This window comes from Acinonyx jubatus, chromosome D4 (genome assembly GCF_027475565.1).
Source record: "Acinonyx jubatus isolate Ajub_Pintada_27869175 chromosome D4, VMU_Ajub_asm_v1.0, whole genome shotgun sequence".
Taxonomy (NCBI): domain Eukaryota; kingdom Metazoa; phylum Chordata; class Mammalia; order Carnivora; family Felidae; genus Acinonyx; species Acinonyx jubatus.
The window spans coordinates 25,328,756-25,348,364 of NC_069391.1; the positions used below are offsets into that span (position 1 = coordinate 25,328,756).

The following is a 19,609-nucleotide window of genomic DNA, read 5'->3' on the forward strand; positions in this document are numbered from 1 at the left end:
GAATAAAGTCATTTTTCTCCATTAAGCCAGCTCTATCGAAGATGTCAGCATCGAATTGGAGCCACTGTAGGCAAGACTGCATTGCAAGTGTTTTTGCAAGACTGCAAATCAATTGCTTTGACCTGAAGCACTTCTATGTAGAACAGAATGGAGAGGCTGTGCTGGTTGCTGGACACTGCGTGGGGACACACAGGTGGCAAAGACGGCCCCAGAACTCTGGACTAAGTGAAGTGCTTATCCACCCCCTAGTTTTGCAGCTGAGGACATGAGGCTAGAGCTGGTGTAGGCCTTAACTGTCCCAGGAGCTTGGGGACCAGGATCGGGGCGGCATTTCCAGAGCAGCCTGCGTCATGGTGCGGAGGGGGGCAGGGGGGCCGCAGCTGGAGAAGTGTCTTCTGGGAGGTGAAACCCAACTGGGTCTCAAATGTAGGCAGGAGTTACAAAGGCAGGACAGAGTGAGGGATGATAGACTTACTGAAAGCGGGAATTTCCGGGTGTGGAAGGGATTGAGCGAAGTCTGGTCTGTCTGTGGAAGTGGGTGGAGGTTGGCAGAGAGAAGGGCAGGAGCCAGATCAAAGACCCTGTCTTCATTCTAACAACCTCTACCTGCTCCGGGCCAGCAGCTGGCTGCTAGAGTGCCGGCAAATGCCCACCAGCCGTCCACTCTCACGCTGGGGACCCGCACCTGCTCTCTGCGCACCAGTATCCCCTCAGATCTCGGTTTCCATCCAGACCAGAGCTCCCCCTTGAAGTCCCCACCCACCTCTCTCCATCCGCTCTTCCACAGGAGTAGAAGGACATGCTACGAGACATCTAAGGGAGAGAGAGGGATGGAGGCACTGAGGAGACGGCAGTAAGAGAAGAAAGGCCGCGCGTTCTTACCCCTTAAGAGAGTCACACACTCTCCTGTTCCCTTCAACGCTTTAGTCACAGTCCCAGAAGGGCGGAAGCTGAGGAGACCGCTTGAGCTTCAGGCCTGCCGCGAATGACTTACGGAGCAAGGTTGAAGCGTGTGGGGTTCCTTTCCAGGGCTTGTCTCCTGCTCTACTACCCAGCCCTGCAACAATGCTGTCTTCCACCCCAACCCCTACATGCCATGCCGAGGCATCAGTATTTGGTGCCTGTGTCATGGGCACTGCATTACTGGCGAAAGACACAACGAGTTGTCTGGAGATGATGACCGTCACCTCTCCAGAGTGGTGCCCCTTTAAAGGAACTGGTCTTCACAAATAGACTTCTGACTTGGGGAACAGCAGCACTGTTTTTGCTTACTGTCTTTGATAATTTGAAAATTTGGCGGGGGTCGGGGAAGCATTTGACTGCTTTGGGGAAAACAAAGCATCACAAAAATTCTGTACTTGCATTGGCTTCATCTCTTGCTGGAGTCGGCTAGTATTGCCTCACGAGAGCAGAAGATGCATATCCCTTCTCAACCCCTTGGTCAATGATGTCAACTTGGCGGTTTAAGGACAGCCCTGGAGGGACTATTTGCACCACAGACAGTGGCAGATACTTCAAATAATCACTGATTCCATCTCATTCCCGGGAAGAACCACAAAAAGTCAACACTCAGAGCAGGAAACGAACTTCCTTGTACAGATGATGTGCAGAATTCCAGTAGGTGGGAATGACCTGAAAAGCTACACAGGCAGGAACGTGACACCTTTCACAAGCACTCTCCCAACAGCCTTGGAACACACATCACTTTTTTTTTCCCTCCAGAACAGGTATTCTTCGCAGAATACGATGACAAGAGACCTCAACGTGGAATCAGAAGACACGGGTTTCTCCATGCCTCCCCATTAATTGGATACGTGTGCTCCCGAGTTAGTCTTCGAGCCTCAGTTTCTACATGTCTGCGATGGGGCTGACAAACTACTTCCCCTTCTGATCATGAGGACTGAACAAAATAGTAGCCATTAAATATAGAGCAAACAGCAGATAGTAAGATGAATAACAGAGTCGATCTAGAAAATGTGGGAACTGTCTTGCCAGTCATATGGAGAGTTCCTCCCCTCCTTCAAGGGCAATTCCATACCTCCAGGTGGGTCTACCATTGCTCCAGTGTTAAGCTGGCACTTCCACCTGCCCGAGCCATTGAGATCCGTGCCCATTCAGAAGAGCTGCGAGGAAGAAGGTCCAATCGCAGGCCCTTTCTGCTAGAGGTGCTGGTGGTGACTCCCTCCGGAGCTGTCACAGCCAAATGCCGGCAAGAACAACAGCTCTAGAAACTTTTCCAGCTGTAACACCTTTGATCACGGGGGATTCTCTAGACTCATGAAGAAACAAATCCTATTAACTGTGCTGCAAGCCTGCTTTCTTCCTCTAAGATCTCTGGAGACAGACTTGTCTGTTGCTGGGAGTCTTAAAAGACAAGTCATAGCCGAAGGTCTGAGGGCAGGGCTCTGCTTATTGTTCCTTCATAACAAATCACTCCAACACGTAGTAGCTTAAAATAACCATGTTAGTATACTCACACGTTTTGTGCATTGGAGATTTGGAGAGGGAGCAGGCTCGACTCTGTTCCCCAGTATCTGAAGACTGAAATGGGAAAATTCAGAGGCCGGGGGTGACTCAGCAGCTAGGGACCGGAATCATCTGGAAGCATCTCCACTCACATGTCTGGCTGTCGGCAAAGACCTCAGCTGGTGTTGTCAGCCAGAGACCCTGCACGTGTCCTGTCCTTGTGGCCTGGGCTTCCCCACAGCATGGTAGCCGCACGTTTCTTAAATGTCAGCTAAGGACTCCAGAGGCAAACGTCCCAGTTTCAAAGACAGAAATCCATCTCGCTCTCCAGCGCCGACCTTTATTGCCCTGGCCACAGAAGTCACTCAGCCACACTTCTGCAGCATTCTGTCCTTTCTGAGCAAGTTGAGTGCCCTGCCCAGATTCAGACAGAGGGGAATCAGAGTCCCTCTCGATGGGAAAATGGTAAGGTTCTGGAAAAGCATGTGAATGGGAAGCATAATCACTTTCATCCTTAGAAAATCCGGTCTGTCGCAGGGGCAGCAGGTATTTATCACGCAGGGCCCTCACCTTCCATCTGTAGAATGTGCAGACCTACAGCTTTGACATCTGCCCTTGGCCTCTATAAGAGGCCGCTTCTCTCTGAGCCCAAGGCTGGGTCACATCCATCATTCCTTCACTGTGTCCCCATTAAAAGGATTTTGCAAGCAGCTTGGGAGCCAAAGCCGTGACTTGTTCATCTGGAATCTCCCATCCACATGCTGCTCCTGGCACAGAACAGAGCCCAGAAGTAGCTATTGAGCTGGAATTCTTATGGAATATATAATAATTTTAATAAACATGTAATAGGGCTTCTTCCATGCCAGGTACTGCTTCTAAAACTGCTAAACACTTTAGAGATATTAACTCATTTCATTCTTCAGGGTGTTTTAGGAGGTAGGGACAAGTGTCATCCCCATTTTACAGACAAGAAAGCCGAGGCGCAGGCAGGCTTAATGACTCGCCCAAGGTCACTCGGCTAACAAGCGACAAAGCCAAGATTTGAACTCAAAAGCCTGATGGCTAGAGTTTGTACACTTAACCACTATACCATCCTGCCTCCCAGGGTATGGGAAGCCCTTTTCAACGAAACAGGCTGTTCGAGTTCCCATGCTGACTCTGCCACCTCCTTGCACAAATGCCAGTTCTCACCCCTTTCCCGGTGTCCACACCTTCATCAGGTAACACGAAGAGACTAATGGCCTTCCAGGCCCACAATATATGCTGTATCTTCATGAATGGACTGAGCTGGAAGCCGAACCTTTTATAATACAAGTTTCTATGTTCCTCTAGAAAGAGCTTAATGGGACTTTTCAAAGGTTATTGAGGACCCAAAGTCCTGGGATAAAAAGCTGTAAAACAGAATCCAGCATTCACTTCAAGTCGTGCATCCTGGGAATAGATGCTGAGCGCCAGCTGGTGCCGGGGCCACGTTAGCCCATGGTGTCACAGCGAGTCAAGATACACAGGCCCCCCCCCCCCCCTTAAGGAGCTAATGGCTCGGAGGGCAGTGGGGGAGGTAAAGTGACCAGAACACAGAACCAGGAGTTACGAGGCAACAGGGAGATGAGAGCGATAGCGGGGATGCCATGAGCAAGCACAGCCGTGGGATGCAGCTTTGAGAGGAAGATAAAAAAACTGCATGATTCTCATTTTGTGATCTTGGCCAGCTGAGACTGTTCTCTGGGACTGCCCAGAGCTCTGCAGGCGAGGCAGTCTGCTGAGACGCGATGTTCCAGTCCACACTGTCTTTTCTTGACATCAAATGCTTGCCTGACCTCCACTCGTTGCTCTAGCGGGCTTTTGGAGCTCCTACTAGGCCAACGAAAAGAATGAGGGCAGGTGACCCCAGAGTGACATTTTGATCCCCTTTTAATTCTGATCTTGCAAAAGCCCAGCATGACAAGAAAGAACGTGACAGATGGATGGCCGCGTTTCCCCACTCGGCACGGCCACCGCCAGGTGCCTTTCCGCTTGAAAGGGGCCGGAGGGAGGAGCGCGAGGCCTGGCGAGGTGGGCCTGCAGTAAGGAAGCAACAGGCCAGGAAGAGCCTACAAATTGGATCCCACCAGCCCGGGCTGCCTGTGGCCGGCTCTGAGGCCTGAAATCAGTCAAAAAGCCCGTCAAAAGCCGGCACGGGGGGAGGACTGGTGAAAGGTAAATGCCTTCCATTTGTTCTGCTCCGCAGGACTGGGAGTAGCACACGGAAAGAATTTGGGTGTCAGATTTTTATCCCGAAAGCCTCACTTAGATAGCGGGCTGTTTTGCTTCCATAGCAATCTGCTTCTGATAGGATTTCCCTCCCGTTTTTAAAACTCCCTTGCTTCGCGCCTCCCGAGAGCAAAGCTTCGGCTTCTTTTTCTTCATCCTTTCTCTCCCCCACCTTCACAACAAGGACAGCGGCCATGCTCTGACTCCTACTAGGTGGAGGCCCCTCCCCACCCTTGGGACTAACTGGAGACCCTTCTGAGACCAGTATCACCACTGGCTTTCGCGAACGGGGCCGTCGGGCTCAGAGAAGCGAAGTCACCGACCCGGGCTCCCGCCGCTGGACAGTGGCAGGCTCACCCACCCCACCCTGCTGCAAGTCCCCGGGACCTGGTGTCCCCTGAGCTTCTCCAGCTTATCATTCCTACTCACTGCACGTGTGTCAACACTGGCTCGGGGACGTTTGCAAGCAATTTTGTCGCTTTAATAAAACATTTTGAAGGCACCTGCATGGCTGAGTCGGTTGAGCGTCCAACTTCGACTCAGGTCATGATCTCACAGTCTGTGAGTTCAAGCCCCGCGCGGGGCTCTGTGCTGACAGCTCAGAGCTTGGAGGCTGCTTCGGATTCGGTGTCTCCCTCTCTCTCTGCCCCTCCCCCCACTCTACCTCTCTAGCTCCCCAAAATAAATAAACACTTAAAAAATTAAAAAAAAAAAAACATTTTGAATTTTCCCTGAAAAGGGCATTTTTCTAGGTTGAACATGGAGTTGGGGTTCTGCTGTTATTTAATAAGTAGCAGAGGTTCTGATTACCCTCTTGTTGTCTTATTTGGTATCACCGAGAACTTGCTACATCTACTTCAAGGGAATAAAATGATACCAGAATAGATTTATGGAAAATGAAAACAGGAACTGGCAAAGTCAACGCTATTTCACAATTATTTGCTAAAGGAGTTTGCAACACTTGGATTTAGTTGCTTTTCTCTCTCTCTCTCTTGTGCTGTTTCAAATGAATTAGCCTGAATTTAAAACATCTTGAACTTGCCAGAATGCCACGTGCCTAGCCCGGAGGAGGAGGAGGAGGAAGAGGAGGAGGAGAAGGAGGACTCTATGAAAACTCCCAAGGATTGATTTTCATTTCACATGCTCTGCTCCAATTTCCCCTAAATTGGGAAGCTGATTTCTCTGTAACCTCAAATGAGCTTGAGCTGCCTCTTTAGAGAACAGAAAGAACAATATCCCCTTTTAAAGAGAAGCCGCTCCTGCTGTGGTGTAGGGGCCACCCGTCTGCTCTATGGTCCAAGGACAGACTGGCAAGGCTTTGAAACATCTCTGAACCTCTGCATCACCTAGGACTCATTCTGAGTCCACGCCACGTGCTCCAGAAAGGCTGCTGAGAGGCTAATCTATCCCCTGTCAGTGAGACACGTTTGTGCAAGAGTTTTAATTCTGCACAAGTTAGTGAATGGGGCGATCCCGGGAGCCATCATCACAGTCATGATCCGGAATAGAACTCAACAATGTACAGGCACAACCCTAACTGCACCTCCCATGCTTAAATGAAATAGTTTCAACAGGACTACCTCTGATCTGGTTCCGGCAAACGTGTAATCTATGGTAAGACTGCATGTTTATGAGTAATTCCAGGAGTTCGTGATGACTCAGCCAAGGGCCTCGCTTAAACTGACCTTTGGTACTAAAGGGGGGGGGGGGGTGAAAAAGATTCTTAGTCATTCATTCATTCATTCAACAAACCTTGGGTGCCTTTTACAAGGAAGCTCAAACAGAAGCCTTAGATAAGGGGGAAGGTAAGCATTTTAAAAGCACAATTGACACAGGCTTACCACATGTTAAATATTCATTTACCAAAGATGGGTGGGAAATTGCTCCTCAACTTTCTGAGGTCATAGAGAGGTAAGCCACTCACTTTAGATATCATTTTGGCCTCTTACTTAAAGCAGGTCCCAGAGCTTCCTCTCATTTCCTGTTGGACCATCTGATGTAGGTCTGCGTGAAGAGTTGAAAATGGTCAAACACATTCTAAATCTATGCACTACATTCATCTGTAACTTACCTATTTCCAGGTAGATTTTCTCCAGTTCTCTCGAAGTAAGAAGATTCTGCAATGAAAAGACATGGAGTGGAGGACAGGACGTGAAACACATATATGGCCTTTTCCGGTGAGGGTAACAGGTAACAGGAGGTCTATAACTTGCCTCCTTTGCAATGGCCTGGGGTACCTGGAGAGTCTCAGCCGGTCCTTCTGCGCTTGAATCTTCTTAAAAGATTAGGTTCCACCAGCCTACCACCCTGACTTGTGCAGGCCAGGCCTTTTTAGGGGATATTTGACTGGTCTCTTGGGCCACGGGAGAATTTCTTTCCTGGCCTGGGCTTCTCCCCACTCCTCTCTGTTTCCTAGGTGAGGGTGGAAATGCACAGGAGGAACTTCCTGGCAAGCGAGTGTGGAGGTGTCCTGTTCGTTAGACACAGGTACCCCAGCGTTTGAGGGAAAGCTCTTCCCTGAAAGGATGCTGAGAACTGGGATACCCAGGGCATAAAGAGGGTGCACAGTTTTCTAAGTTTTAGCAGGAGCCAGCAGGGTACAGAAGAAAAAGAGCATATGCTCTTTGGGGTTATAAAGCAGGGTGCTTTTACTAAGCTTCTCATTTCAGTTCAAGCCACTCAACTTCTGACTCATCTGTAAAATGGGGATGATAATAACCCTTAAAGGTTTCCCGGGAAGACTATATAAAGAAACTACTGTCTGTAAAGTAACAAGCCTTGTCTCTGTGCAGAATAGCAGGCCTGGAAATAGTAGTTAACATCATGGCCCTGAAGGGGCACAACATTTTCCCTCAGACCCTTCTAGATTCTTTGGGCTCATCTAGTCATCAAATTGACATAAGACAGATAAACAGGAGAAAAAACATTTTCATACATATAGGAGCCCTATAAAAACATGAGATCCAAAGGGCAGCCAGGGAACTGAGGCTTATATAACATCCTAAGCCAAGGGAAGGGGTACTGGTCTGGGTCTGGGTCTGGGGTCAAAGGGCAGGAAGGCCATTCGTTCACAGGAAGGGAGAGATGTTTGGAAAACAAAGTTGCCTTGTGGTGCAGATAAGTGTCTTAGGTTTAAAAGAAAAAAAGGGGTATCTCTAGTAATCGTTCTCTTCTTGGCACAGGCCCCCTTTCCAATGCAAATTTAGGCGGTTGATGGGGAGGAAAAGACCTTTTCCTGAATCTGCTGCGTTTTAACTGCCTTTAGCTCAAAAAAGCCTTATGTCAAAGAGACATATTTTGGGGTAGCAAAATCTGCTCCCTTTTAGCCGACTGTAGTCTGTCATAAATACTAATGCAAGCGGCAGTCATCATAAGCTGCCAGTGTCTCCCAAAGCCGTGGGGACAATGGGAGACCAGCCCACTGCCCCTCAAGCCTCCTGCTCTGGCCTTTTTCTGCCTTTTTCTTTTCTTTTTCACCTCCTGTCTTTCCCAGCTCCAAAGCTTGTTCTAGGCACTATCCACCTCTCCCACCGAGGATCTTCTCCCAGTCTTCTTTCTGGCATGCCTACCAAGTCCATGTCCAAAGGTTATGGGACAAGGGCCTCCACCATTGTTCTCAGTGAGCCGTCCTCGCGTCTCCCCCCATGTGCCCAGACCCATGTCAGCTCCCTCCTGTGCTACAATGCTGGCCTCCCTGCCTCCTGGCCTCCCTGCCTCTGACCCTTCTCCCTGCTGCAACCCCCATCTCTACAACCCACAGACCTTAACAAGCCTCTTAGGTATAACCTCTGGAACGACGTGCACATACACCTGTGGGTGCTCAAGCTGATCCACTGAGCACAGAGAGACAAACGTCAGCACTTTATGTTATATCTCATTCATTTTAGTTTCTATTTGTGAATGTTTTCAAGCTGACATTTACTGAGCACTTACTCTGCTAAGCCCCATCACAGCAGCTCTGGGGCACCATCATATTTTAGAGGCAGGGAAACTGAGGCACAGCTATGTACAGTAACTTGCCTGTGGTCACACAGCCAAGAAGTGGCCAAACTCATGCTCATAGAAGTATTCGGGTACTATAATGTATGTGCCTAATTTAGGAATAAAGGTACACAAATTAGGGCTGAATGCTTGAAATATATGCATATATATGAATATACGTATGTGTGTGTGTATATATATATACATACACGTATATATATGTATGTATATATATATGTATTGCATATATACTTATGTATATATATATACGTATTGCATATATATTTATGTATATATATGTATGTATATATATTTGCTATGATTATATAATTAAAAGTTTTAGATTAAATCCATACTTTTTATCTTGGCCTTCCAGATATATTCTGTCTGGCTACTGCCTACCTCTACACTCTTCTTTCTAGGGACTTCCCTCCCATTACAGAAACACAGGGCTTCGAGTCTCCAGGTGTTGGTGAGTGCTCTTCTCTCTGAACATGATGCCCCTATGTCAGGACCTGTCCGCACAGGTGAGAGTTGAACCGCAGGGGAAAATTTGTGCTTTAATGGGAACCTATATTGCCCAGAAGACACCTTCCAGGTGATCTGGTTCTGATTCTAGGGGAGCTATTTTACAACTCTGGAATTGTAGATAACTGATAGCAATGCAAAATAATCCTTGTTTATAGACATGTAAATCCTGTCCTATCTACAGAGGTGCAACGGGCTTTTCTCCTGACTGTGAAAGAAGCAGACTTTGCCTCCATTTGCACATTCATTTCAATATTCCTCATCTAGACGTGTGCCAGCTCTTTGGATTCTTCCGGTTTTAACATCTGCCCAGTTCCCTCACTGACTCATGAGCTACATGAAATTTGGAGCACATGGCTATTTTCTATCTGTATGGGAGTCATAATATTATCCTTATTTGAAAATGATCATTAGCGAAAGTGAGTTTTGACCAGAGCCCATGCTCTTTGCTCTCATCCTGTTCATCAACCAACCATCACTGAACACCTACTTAGTTCCAGGCCCCCGTGTTGGGTGCTGGGGGCCAACGATGAGTAAAACATGGTTCCTACCATCCAGCGACTCCAGGTCACAATACTGAGACAGGCAGAACACACATAGAAGCTGTGGGAGCAAAGTGAGGAGTCCCTAGCCCCCACTTGGAACATGGAGAAAGTTTCCTGAGAATCCAGTAATAATTAAGATAATAAGATAATCGCATTACAACAGATACTAAACTTCAATCCAAAAACATTGGACAAAATATAATTTTATGGTGACTGGTACTTAAGTGAAGTGAGGTAAACCTTGGCAACATCTGGTTTCTTATGAGATATGTTAGTAATGACACTTGGCCTATGCTACATTTTAAATAACAACGTACCATTTTCCAAAGAATATAGATCAATGCTCCCAAATCCCGTGTACATAACTGATTAGTTGGCATTGTTCAAACAATAATCATCAAACAGCCATCCCTATGGGGAAAAAAAAAAAGTACATAGCTACACAACAACAGGACCAGGCCAAAGGAAATGCAAGTATGTGTGGATTTGAAATTAAAACTAAGACACACATATATCTAACTGAGCTCAGGACTGGTTATCCCCATGCAAGCTCATCTCTTCACCAGGTCAACTGATTTTATTCATCTTTGTATTCCAAGTGCCATGCCCAATTCATTTATTCACTTATTCATCCATTATCTGCTGACCCCTCATTCATTCTAAAATCTGAATGCCCATTTGGGTCGATAGATGCTTGAGGGGGTATGTAATGAAAGAAGACTCAATTCTTGTCTTCAAAAGTCTCACAGCCTTGTGGATAGGGATGGGGGGCAAGGTCTACATGTAAATACCCATAAGGCAAAGTAGTTGTGTTCTACTCTAGGTTATATTTAGAGGGAGGGAAGAGCAGAGTAGATAGTGATAACTTGGGTGTGAGTAGGCAGAGAAGTTTCTACCAAAGTGAAGATGCAAGGTGAGGCTGGGCCAGACAAATCTGACATGGAAGCTCATTCCCATTTTCAAAAGCATGTGTTTCAAGAACATCGTTAAAGTATAATGTTTGCAAAGCTAAAAGCGTGCCTTTCCTACACATGTAAAACAGTGTCGAAGATTTCATTCATCTCCTTAATTAACAAGATGTTAAAACTAGTTCAAATGAGAAATTAATGTAAGAGTAAGATTCAAGATTGGATACAAACCTGGTTAATGTCTCACAGGCCAAAAAACAGTGATCTTCCGGTTATTTAGAGAGGATCCTGACCATGCTGCACTTACCTGTAGGTTCAGCGAGCTGGGCTAAACACCCTACTCAACATCCACCTGTCTTGGGGTTGTGTGAACCCCTCCAGTCGAGCTCGCAATGATCCTGGCGGGGAAACTGATTGGATGACAAAAGGTCTCAACCATCCTTGTTCTTTGTGTCCCTTTTTCCTAGGTTTTACTTGAAGGATATAATGAAAGTTTATAGGAAAGAAGTATTTAGGCATTTGGTATTTAGTAAAGGGAAACACATCATATTTTAAGGTCCATGGTGTCATAAAAATTAACTATAATTTGGAAATAGGTGTTAGATCATACTGGGTGTTCTCCCAGTGCAGTTCTGGGCTTTGAGCCTTGATTGGCTTTCTAGTGACTGGGCTGTTACTATAAATTCTGTAAGGGCTGAAGTTAACTTGCAGTTTTCCTTTCCTTTCCTTTCCTTTCCTTTCCTTGTTTCCTTTCCTTTGTTTATTTTTCTTTTCCTTTCTTTATTTACTTTTTATTTTATTTTGTTTTTGGTAGAGATGCAAGATTTCTGACTGTATTGAGCTCACATGGTTCGCACTACAATGACCTCAATGGTATTTCAATGGCAGCGAGTTTACCCAGTTTGGGGCTTTTCCATGTCAAAAGTAGTGGTGGGAACAGCACAATGAGTTGGTTTGCCAAATCTCACTCTCCCTCCCCAGAGCTTTGAGAAGATTCAACCAGCACAGAATAAGAGAGGGGCTGGTGTTTTTAAGAAATAACTTGTTATGACTGACAAGTTATTTGGGGCATGGGGGCAATGGGGCAAAGTGGTATGAACAAGTTGTGACTTGTGTTCATGAGCGTGCAGATTCTGAATCCTGGACCTGAATGAAAGGCAAGGGATTACCCCCAGGCGGGGGTGGGGAGGTGTTAACCAGAGTGAGACGTAGTCCATTGTGCATGTTAGCAGGACTGCTCTGAAATATTGGGGGCATGACACTCACCTGGGGGGGATGGCGATTATTCTCAGGTGGATGATAAGGGCTTGAGTATTTTAGAGAAATATTGAAATGGCAGAATTCACAGAGTTGGTAACAATTCATTTGCAGAGGGAAAGAAAAGCTGAGAATCTCTCGTAGTTTTTAAATGGGATTATCTGAGAGGAAAGTGGTGTCCTTTAAAAAAATAGAAATTAAAAGCAGGTTTAGGAAAATGGGTTGAAGATGACAATTTTGGTCCCAGACATAGGCACTGGTAAAGGTTGAGACATGTCAGTGAACTGGAGAGAATCAGAGGGCCTATTGGCTCTTTGTTTTCCACGAAGGGCCTGCCTTGGAATAACATAGCCCTTGTAAGTCTTTATAGAAGCAACACAATCTGAGGCTCGCGTGGCAATTCTGGCAGAACGTGAAGCTTCCACGGTCCTTTGGCCAATTATTTATGAGGATTTGAGTACCTGCCGTGTGTCAGGAATGTGCTAGGGACTACTCAAACATTGTCTCTGTCCTTTGAAAGTTCAGAGTATCTGAGAAGTTAGCAAGAGCAGGTAAGAGTGGGGGGCCAGGAGGGGGCAGGAGCGTCACAGAGAGGAGCCCACCCTTCTCCTGGCTGTGGGCATTCACTCTCTCCAGGGGCACAAGGTCAGCTGGCCACAGGGTTTATGTGCCGCCTTCCTCTGATACAAGAAGTCACTTGCAGGAGGAAGGGGAGAAAGTAACTAAAAATAAAGTGGTTTCTGATTTGAGTGCGTTGTGACAGTCTTTAGGTCATTTTAAGGAACAAGTGCCTGTGTTCATGCAGGAAGAACTTGGAAATCAGCAGCCATAGATGATTTGAGTCACAAAATGTTCAAGGCCTGAACCAGGCTTCTAGACATCCTTCAGACATTGCTTCTCCCTAAGGGGAAGAGAGAACCTAATTTCCATTCTCTCTTCTCTCCCCTAGTCTCCCTCTCTCTTCTCTCTCACCCACCCTGGCGCCCTGCCTCTCTCCCTCCCTCCCACCTTCCCACCACCTCCTTCTTTCTGGAACATGGGTGCTAAGAAATAAACTGATTTAATCCCCTTACTCCCCAGTCCATATAGCATAATATCACCAAAAGTTCAGGTTTAGGGACAAGGTCTGAAGCCTTTTAAAGGCTGCATTATCTTTTCCAGCAGCCCTTATTGGAGGGAGGTGAGGCTTTCCAACTACCCATCTCAGTCTCCCAAAGACTACCCTGTCCGTGAAGCCTCAGCCCAATTAGAAATGACCCTCTGTCCTTGAAGCTCGCATCACGCTTGACCTGCATCTCTCTTTCTTTTCTGTTTCTCATAAGAACAACCTGCATAGATAGTGAGTTTCACTGGGGCATCCCTAGTGCCTGGCATAATACCAGGAACACAGCAGGTGCTCATAGTCTTTGATGGATGAGGGAATTTACCACTGACTCCTCAACACCTATCACAGTGCTGACCACCTACGAGGCTCTCCGTGGTTACTGAATGAATGCATAAACATAAACTCGGCTTTTCTCTCTAACAGATATTAGAGACTGGGTGAGTGGTTACTGTATGGTTACTCCTTCCCCACTCCACTCCCATCCCTGAGCCCAGGTTAGCACTTTGTTAGTACTGGGCACAGACTGAAAAACACTATTTTGATGAGGAACTCTCTGTACTTGGCAACTTTCATATAATTCTAAAATTATTCCACGATATGAATTAATTAGAAAACTTAATTTGTTCTTCCTTTGGAAATTTTCTTCTACCGGTTAACCACCAGAATACTTGGGAAGTTCTGTTTTATAGCTCTTTTCATTGAGAACCCTGCTTTTTATTTAACAATTTACATGTATTTATGTGAAAAACCATTTATATAACATTCATCCTGTGCCAAGAACCATTCTGGGTTCTTTATAAATATAACTCACTGAATCCTCGTAAGAGTCCTGTGGTAGTGATATTCTCTTCTTACAAATGAAAAATTGAGGCATGGAGGAGTTACATAATAGGCATCAGGAGGCACCAGGCAGCATAACGGCTGGTCATCTTAGGATGTTGTTCTTTTCCTGGGACTTCTTTTCTCGTGTGCTGAGACACAGTCTCTGTCCATTCAGCCTGAATAACGCAGTGTATGAGCTTCTGTCACGGCAGAGCTCCTGAACAAAGGCAGTATCACACAGCTCAGAAAGAAAGGCCACCACGTTTGATTGTCCCTGCACACTTCATGGAAGAAAGAATGATCTCTCTCTCCATCAGTCTGCACGCGAAGCCAACTTCATGTCCATTCTCAGCTACTGAGTCCCGGCCAAAGGCTAGCCTGGCTGACCTCGTATATTGTGTGTTTTTCTAACTCTCTGAGTCAGCTCATCCATTCCCAAATGTTTTAACTGTTCCTTTTATGCTGACCACTCTCCCCAAATTCTGTCTGCAAACATGTCCTCTGAGATCTGGTCCTGTGTGTCCCCTGCCCTGTTGTGCAGCTGAGATCGCCATCCCTTGGGTCACCCAAGCTGCCTTTGTGACCTCATCTTCCACCTCCTGTGCTGATCTGCTCCCCTACCACAACCTCCCACCTGCAGGTTCAGATGCTTCTAACTCTTTTCAATCCATGGCCCGGGCTCTTCCTTTCTCTCTTCCTGAAATAAACTCTAATCCCTGGTCCATCTGGTAGATTCCTATCTATATTTCATAACTCATCCCAAATGTCTTCTTCTCTTAGAAACTTCCCTTGATGTTTCTAGGTTGCAGAGGAGTTGCTTCTGGGGCTCTACTGACTGTCAATGGTATGAATTCCCCATGCCACCAGTTCCCAAGTCTGGCCTAAAATGATTCTGTACAATTTTTCTCAGGATTTTCATTTTTTGTTTAATTGACAAACATAAGCTGAACTACACAGACCTTAGATGAGTTTTAACAAACACCAACACTCACAAAATAAACACATCAATTAAGAATGAGAACATTATCAGCAGCCTGGACTACTCCCTCATCTCTACCAGCCAATTCCCATCTCTAGCCCCATAGACAACCATCGTCCCATACCTTTTGGCAAAGATTCAACCTGTGATTTTCAATTTCATATAAGCAGAATCTTACAGTATCTCTTTCTTTTTGTCTGGCTTCTTTCATTCGACATGTTTTTGAGATTAATCCTTGTTGTTTCATATATCAGTAGTTTAGTTTTTATTACTGAGTAATATTCCATTGTATGAAGATACCATAGTTTGTCCATTCTCCTGTTGATGGACATTTGGGTTGTTCCCAGTTCTGTGCCATTATAAATAAAGCCACTGAAAACATTCTTCTACAAGTCTTTTGTGAACGTATGTTTTTACTTCTCTTAGATAAATAGCCTTTCAAAGTGTCTGATCTTGCTGCTACCAACTTACCAAACTCATTTTCCATCTTAAATATTTTCGACGTCTTTCCTTGACTTAAAGGCCCAGTCCAAGTTTTTAAGGACCACTTCCACAATAAATCTATGAAAGAGCCATAATAAACCCCCAAACTCAGAGGAGCTAAGAGGCTTGTCCAAGGTTGTTGCCCAAGGGATAACACAGAACGAGAAGATAGTTTCCAGTCCCAAGGCCCCACCTCTTTCCTTTCTGAGAATAATGCCACCAATGCCACCAGTGGTATGTGTACTTGGAAACATTACTACCCCAGTCCCCTTCCTGGAAGCTCCCTCAAGTTAGCCCCCTTTTCCTCCAGCCAGTGTTTCCTTCAGGCTTGCCCAAAAGTCGAGGGCCCACAAAGGGTAGGCACCCCAAGTCCAGTATCCATTTTCCTACTTTATTCTCTTGCTACCCTTGACAAATAAATATCAACCAGCCAGCTACGGATATTCTAATATTCCCTGATAACCCTATCATGGAGGAGAGGGTATAGATAGTCGAGCCATCAAAATATAACTCCCCTAGGGCCAAATTCAGCTAAAAGAAAACCTTTGCGTGTTTATTTCACACCAGATGCAGGGCATACAAAGATGACTAAGGGCCAGTCTTGAGTTTCACGGAATTCACAGCCTAATGAGGGCAGATAGATTCGTAAATATTGCATACAAGAGAGGCCTTCGCATCAGCTGTCAGTGGTGGGGGAAGACTCCCTTTCTGGAGGAGCTGTGACTGGAAGTTTTCTTGGAGGTGACAGTACTCGCGATAATCCTTAAAAGCTGATTTGTTAGATTTCTACATGGGGAATAGTGTGAGCCAAGTCCCAGAGGCAGGGAGTGTAGTTAAGATAATGAAGGCAATGACCAGGACAGTGTGGCTGGGGTTTCCATTCAGGGCAATGGTGAAAGACAGGGTGGTGAGGTTGGCTGGCTGGGACTCCAATGCCACGCTCCATAGGTTGCGACCTCCCCTGATGGGAATCAGAAAGCAGGCGTATGTTTAGGAAGATGCTGGAAAGCTGAGAAGATGGACCAAGGAGGAGAAAAGAACAGCGAGAAGCCCAAAAGTCTCATCAAATGAAAGAAGACACAGGCCTTGAGGTAGAGCAGGGACAGTTGTCAGGAAAGGCACAAAAGTGAGAAGCCTGGCAGAGAAGTGATGACTCCAAGGACAAATTAGCCGAGCAGAAGAAAGGGGCTCTATGGCCAGACCCTGTAGATGGCAGCCCCAGGGACAGAAGTGCTCACCGTGGAAAGTGAGGGCACAGGACAAGCCTGAGATGAGCAGTGATGGTCATGGAGCCAAGGCCTGCTTTGGGGAACCGAGCCCCAAAGCAAGCAGGCCTGACAAGGTCAGCCAAGATGTTGCTTGTTCTATTTGTTCGGGTTTGGCTTGGTTTTGTTTAGGTCTGGGTTGGGCAAATGCTACTACAGACTCCTGGGAGCACAGGGAATCTCTCTCTGGATTGAACCAAGCACTGAACAGAAATTAAAGTTGAGAATACACGTCCCTCCCCTCCTCAGACACCCTCTTAGAGCAGAAAGCGTGCCAGCTGGGGAACAGGGAGACCTGAGTTCTGGCATTGCCACTTAACTATGAAGCCTTGAGTCACTTCCCACACACCCTGTGGTCCTCGGCTTCTTTCATCACCATCGTAGCACCTGCCTCAACCATCCTTGTGGCTTATGATGAAGACCAAAGGATCATGCAAACGAATGAAGTTTCGGGAGGCATAGAGTGCCATTCAAAGAGAAGATAGTCTTGCTAACACTACCATTGCTGTTCCCGTAGGCTGCCTGCCAGGAAGGGAGAGTTAGTGATGGGATCAGCCCTTTGCACTGGCACCTAGAAAAGGTAAAACCGTCACCGGCAACATCTTGTTTGGCCCAAGAAAATTTAAATGCTCTGTGTCTGTTGACCCAAAAGTATGACACATTTTATGGCATGCTTGTAAGTAGCAATTTTCCACGAAAAAGAACAATGTCCCTTGGCTTGAGGGTTTTTAGCAAGAGTTACTTATTTTTTTCCCCCATCAAAGAACTTCTAAAGATTTCTGGAAACACCAAATCACCCTTGAATCCTTTAATTTCCTACTAATTATTCACAAAAGTACTTCTGACTAATATAATAGAATCTAACATCCTGAAGAACATCCAACATTTATCGGGACAAACTGCGAGACTCAGAGCAGGGAAAGTGAAGCAAAAGGGAATTCACAGGCCCCACATCTCGCCCTGATGTAAGGGGCTTGCACCTAAAGGGATACTCTGATGGAAAGAGGATTTTTTACAAAAGGGGCAAACTCCTCATGGAGAAAGAAAACTAGACCCTGTGCCAGCAATGGAAAGTTCTTCGTTGTGTTTGGAACGCACACCTGTTGAGCATACACACTCATCCCCGTCACCACCCCTAAAAAGACCTTGTGGTCCATTCACATGGGAAGTAATCGAGGGCCCTGTATTCTAAGAGTTTCCAGAGTTTCCTGGGTTATTGCAAAGCAAGCTGTTGACCATTTATCTCTGCTCAAAAGAGACTTAGCTGTGGGAGCTGCCTGTTCAATTTCATTTTCAGTCACCAAAAGTGTGACTTCATTACTTCAGGGTCAATTCAATAAGATTATTCTGCCACTTTGTGCCAGACACATTGTCCCAGGCCTGGAGTTAGGTGGCCTCTGCCTCATGGTGCTTACAAGCCAGGGTATTAAATTAATTGGGGTCAAGAGCAAGAGGAGATCATTGAGAATCCTTTCTGTCTGCAAATGTCACACTCCTTGAGTGCTGCTATCTGATGTTTGTTTGTTGGTTGGTTTTTAGTCTTCTGCCAACCCAGAATGAAATAAAGAATTCAAAAAGAATCAGGTTAACTCAACCCGTGTAGACGAAAGCTGCACATTTAGAACTCCCTAGATCTGCATAGGAGCCAGGATGCTCTTTCTGTTCAGCTGCCTATAGTGGTCAGACGAACCTAAACCCATTAGAAATCTTAACTGTCCTCAGCCAACTCAGCAAAGGCTTCAGGTTGCAACATACGGGAAGACAGAGCTAAGAATAATACTGTGATTAAAAAAAAAGAAAAGTTGGTGAAAGAGAAGAAAAAAACATTCTAAGTGAGGATTGGGCAAAGTCTTGCAAAGCAATACGAAGGATACACAGGGGAATCCTTCTCAAGGTTGAATTGGTGACTAGACCAATTTGCCCTCCCTTAAAAACACTGGCATTGATTAGCGAGTGTGACTTTATGGGCTATTTGCAGCTTTAGTTTTCATTCCAAGAAACTGGCAGCGTCCCTCACCACTGATCTCCCCAAATTGATGGATGGTAGCAATTATCTAGAGTTATTTATGTAATGTGTTGTAATAGCAGCACAAGTTAGCTGTCACTTTGACCCAGACACCCCCTCGCCCAATTATAAAGAAACCCCATCACAAAGCTGCCTTCAAACCGGGGGCTGGGGAAAGAAACAAAACAAAACAAAACAAAACTCTTCACTCCATCTCTTAAGGAAATAGGAACTTTGAAGGCCTTAGAGAAACCCATGCCTCTTCCGTACAACTACTTAACAGTATTGCCAATATTAACTTGTCTTTATGATTTATCAGTCCATCCAGGCACTTATTCCTGCCTGTTCTCATAACAAACAAAGATTATTATTTTAAAGATTAAATTCTATTTTTTCACCAAGAAGATGGATGTTTAACGACTGTGTATTAAGTGCAAGGCATTGGTCTTGTCTCTGGGGGGATGCAAAGGTGAGTCAGAGCTCCTGTGCTCAGGAAGCAAGGTGCCTCATCGTTAAGACGAGAACAGGGATAATGACCATCATAACCACCGTTCTCATTTATTGAGCACCTGTTGTATACCAGGCATTGCACTAGGTACTCTGACACACTGTCCCTTACAACTCATGGATGAGACTGTCTTCTCTCTTGCCCTCTGGCCTTTAGTCATTGATTTGTCTACCCTTCCACGAGCACAGGGTGTGCTTGTGCCTCAAGGTCTTGCACTGTTTCCTCTACCTGGACTTTTCTGTGCCTAGATGTCCATGTCCCATTCCCGCACCTCATTTAAGTTTCTGCTCAAATATCCCTTTGTCCAGCAGGCCTGTCCTGACCACTGCAGGTAGACCAGCAGCACACTCACCCTCACCCCACTTGTTTCTCTTTGGAGCATTTATCACTCCTGACAAATTATATATCCACTTGACTGGGATTCAGACAGCTATGACAGCTGCACAACACTGTGATGTACTAAAAACCAAGGGTGAATTTTTAAAAATATTTTTTAATGCTTATTTA

The 19,609-nt window shown here is 45.9% G+C and overlaps 1 long non-coding RNA gene across 1 annotated transcript; it reads left to right on the forward strand.

The window, feature by feature from the left end:
• The first annotated feature begins 6,795 nt into the window (after window positions 1–6,795).
• Window positions 6,796–15,293, forward strand: LOC128312140 (uncharacterized). The gene is made up of 3 exons (XR_008291048.1): window positions 6,796–6,893; window positions 9,074–9,224; window positions 9,410–15,293. It is a non-coding gene; the product is annotated as an uncharacterized LOC128312140 (long non-coding RNA).
• Window positions 15,294–19,609: the final 4,316 nt, after the last annotated feature.